Source organism: Elephantulus edwardii, unplaced genomic scaffold, assembly GCF_000299155.1.
Source record: "Elephantulus edwardii isolate Elephantulus edwardi_28Jun2011 unplaced genomic scaffold, EleEdw1.0 scaffold00285, whole genome shotgun sequence".
Classification (NCBI taxonomy): Eukaryota; Metazoa; Chordata; class Mammalia; order Macroscelidea; family Macroscelididae; genus Elephantulus; species Elephantulus edwardii.
This window is the reverse complement of record NW_006400035.1, coordinates 1,193,344-1,197,581: the sequence shown is the minus strand read 5'-3', so window position 1 is coordinate 1,197,581 and position 4,238 is coordinate 1,193,344.

The window sequence follows — 4,238 nt, the reverse complement described above, 5'->3', positions numbered from 1 at the left end:
AGTCTATAGATATCTATGAGGTCAAGTTGGTTTATTGTGTGATTTAATTCTTCAGTATCTCTGTTGAGTTTTTTTCTGGTAGTTCTACCTTTTCTTGAGAGGGGTGTTTTGAAGTCTCCCAGCGCTATAGTAGTGTTGTCTATTTCCTTTTTCAGTTTTGTTAATGTTTGTTTTATGTATTTTGCTGGTCTTTAATTTGGTGCATAGATATTTATTATTGTTATGTCCTTTTGTTCTATTGACCCTTTCAGCATTGTGTAGTGACCTTCCTTGTCCTCTGTGATGGTTTTTACATTGATATTTATTTTATCATAGATTAATATGGCTACTCCTGCTTTTTTCTGGTTGCCATTTGCTTGGTATATTTTTCCTCACCCTTTTATTTTTAGCCTGTCTTTATCTTCATTTTTCAGGTGTGTCTCTTGTAGACAACATGTTGATGGATTTTGTTTTTTTATCCCATCTGCTACTCTCTTTCTCTTCAACGGTGGATTTAAACTGTTCACGTTCAGTGTGACTATTGAGAGGCTAGGTTTTATTGCTATCATTGTGTTGAGTTCTTTTTGGTGTTGTTGCTAGGTACTTTGGACCATGGAGCTTTCTGTGGTATGTCTGCAAGAAGGACATCTCTGAGTCTCTCCTGCAATGCTGATCTTGTTTTTACAAACTCTCATAGGTTTTGCTTTTTTGGGAATATCTTGATCTGTCCTTCGTATTTGATGGATAATTTTTCTGGGTTCAGTATTCTTGGTTGACAGCCCTTTGATTTTTTGACTCTGCACATGTTGTTATTAGATTTTGATTTATATTCTCAAGCTGCATATGGGATCTTTCATTCATGTCTTTTATCTTTCCTTTGTTTTAGCATCTCTATCTTCTAGTGAAATTTTCATAATATCTTCTTACATTTGTTTTGATCTTTTCTTTCTCTATTGTTTTTGTAATGACATTATGCTTTCTTCATGTATGATGTCCACACAACTCCTCTGTTCTTCAATCATTAATATTTAATGAATCAAATATATTCTTGATATGGTTTTTAAATTCAGGTGAGATAAACTCAAGGTCATATTTTGGTTCTTGTGACTTAATTTTATTCAACGTTAATATGAACTTATACATGAGTAATTGTCCCACTTCTCAGTCAGCTCCTGGCCTTGTTTTAGTTGCCGATAATGAGCTTTTCCATTGACTCTTCCATATTTTGAGTCAATCTGACAAAGTGTTGAGTGTGGCCTGGATCTTTCACGAGTATCCTTAGCTAGCCAGTGTTTACTATGATGCTGGGATTTAGGGTCTGTGTGGAGGTCTGACATGAGGTGTCAGGGGTCAGACATGGTGGTTAACGGAATTTTTTATGGGCATGGTTTGTTGGCTGAAAAGTTGCTAATTTTCATAGGAAAGCTGGTCAGAGTTTGCTCAGATCTCCCAAACACAATGCTGGAGTGAACTTTCCCAGCACCAAGTTCAAAATGGTGTCAGCCAACTCGCTGTGGACAGTGAATCAGCCTGGAAACCAGTGGGAGTCCTGCCTGCTGATAGGAGAGGTCCTCTGCTGGCTATCAGTGAATAGGGGAGAGATGACATACTTCTGCTTGATGCAGTCAGACACTGGAGATCATTGTTGGTTAGTTGGGGTACACCAGAAATGACATTGAAAGAAAATCTCCTAGCTTCTGAAAATTGACTAGTATACAATATGCAGAGAAGAAAGATTTCCAATCGCAAAATAAATAGCAATGGCCTGGCTCTGAGCTTATCTCAGACATGTTGACATTCTTGTATGTAATTTAGCAAACCTTCCTGATGACCCTAAGTTTATTTCAGAGCTCTGTAAATTAATATGTCTAAATTTGGGCATTAGACATGAAACTATGATGAGAAGACTGCAGCATAAAGCAGTAATTAATAATTTAGGGCTGGCAATCAGACAGCTTAAAGTCAATTATCTGGTATACACTTCACCACCTGTTGGCTTTAAGCAGTTTAATAGAACTGTTCTAGAGCATGGATTTCAGATTATCTAATTCATAGCTTATTAGAAATATTAAATGAGGTAGTGCATTTGAAGTTCTCAGCAAAAGATTTGACACCTAATATCACTCAATAAATGCAATCTATCATACAAAAGGAGAGCTGTTTTTGTCTAACCACTATTCTTTCCTTTGGGTTTCAGATTACAAAGGTAAATGCTATCTCACAGCAGTGGTTCACCTCTTTTGTGTTTTATGAGCTTCCTGGCTATCTGAGTGCTAGGAAATCCTTCCTTTCACCAACATTCAAACTCCATTTCCCTGTGTTTTGGTTTTTTTTTTTTTAAAGACAAGTGTCTGGTCAAAACCAAGAAAAGTCTGAGGACTAAGGCATTTCCACAGAAAATAATAATAAGCCCACCGAGGAGATAATTTCTTCCAACATCCAGGTGGCCTCTGAGGCAGGTGGCAGCAGGAGCCATGGTGGAATTAACTTCATAAGAGTAGATAAGTCAGCGGGAGCTACTCAATCACTTGACAGAAGTCAATTCAGAAGGCATCTGAAATGTCTGAATTTAAAGGCAATCAGGTTAACAATCAAGAAGGGGGTCTAATGTTAGAGTCCTGCCTTTAAAATGCAACAAATCATTATACCCTGCAAGATTTATGGACAGATATATTTATGTTGACACTGAACCACTAATACTTTGACAGATGAGAGACCTTGACATATATGACATGCATGTCGAAGGCTATTTCTCAATTCAAAAGGGGGAAGAAGCAGTGAATCATGATAAGCTTTTGATGTGTACTGGCATGGCTCTGGGGTGCTTCTGCCTTGGTCCCGTTATTGTTGGTTACCCATTGCAGCAAGCCCTCAAAATGTTAAATACAAGGGATTACTCTTTTCAATTATTAGGACTGGAAATATGACAATCTAATAAAGAATGGACTCCCCATGGAGGTTTTCCATGCCCAGAAAGAAGTCTGAATCTTTGTAGTTTCAAAAGAATTGTGTGTCTCTGTAAAGAAGTGGGGAGAATTTGATTAGCAGCTGAGAACTGGTGAATGGTGATGCTGCCTCAGTGGCCTTGGCTTTTAGCTAAGTTTATTAAGAAGGCTAATTGCTATGAATGAATTAAAGCTTGTTCATACTCCAAAGCACAGAGGAGATTTACTTTAGAAGAAGAAAAAAAGCATGGAGGATGTGTGGCCATGTTTTAATTCATTTGGCTTAAGAGGTGCAGGTGCACTCTTTCTCTGACTTTTGATGGGATCTTGAAGCATGGGTGGACCTGTGCCCATGTTTTAATTCATTCGGCTTCAGAGGAGCACTCTTTCTCTGCTGGTGGGGAAGGACTCTGGAACCTGGTTGGCTCATCGGATGCCTTATGATGGGATCTTGAAGCATGGGTGGACCTGCAGCCATGTTTTAATTCATTTGGGCCTTTGGACTACTGCCTTTGGGCCTGATTGTAATTATTTTTGAAATTAGCACCCATAAGTTTTACAGCACTTTCTATTATTTCTCTATACTGAGGTAACTATGGATTGCTGTGATACTGAATGTTGTGCTATTTGTCTGTCAAGCGCCATAATGGTTTCACATGATTGACAATATTTTGTTAGCGAATAGACAGGCTTGGAAGCAGGAGTGACATCCACTTGCTAAACATGCCCATGGGAACTCTATAAACTTAGAGAAAGAACAATAGTTATAGAATCAAGTTAAAGTCTTTTGTTTATGGGACTAGTAATAGATGGCACTTAACCACAACAATATATATTGCAAATCCCTTGTCTTCCATTTTAGACTTCCATTGGCTTGACGCTGTATGATGGCACTCTTGTTTTGGTTGAGGGTCTTTGTAAATTTTTTTCTTTATTTAATCGTCATGTTTAGAGTCAATAAGACCTCCAGGAGGACACTTGAATTTAAAGCCAAGGCCTTGTCTCCATTTTGGAAACTGGGTGGAGCAACTAGACTTTGTAAGATGGGATCTCTTATTTGGTTGAGGGTCATTGGGGAATTTTTGGGTGTTTTTGTTTTTGTGGGATTTTTTTGATTTATCAAATGTGATAATGGTTATCCATGGTGGACAGTGTTTGGTGGAGCTCCCCGATTAATCAAGCTTGGAAGCAGGATTGGCATCCACTGCCGGAATAGCTTGCCTCTGGAAACCCTATGAATTTGGAGAAAAGATGGAAGTTATACAAGTGTGCTCATAGGGTCAATATGAGTCATTGACGACTCAAGGACACTTA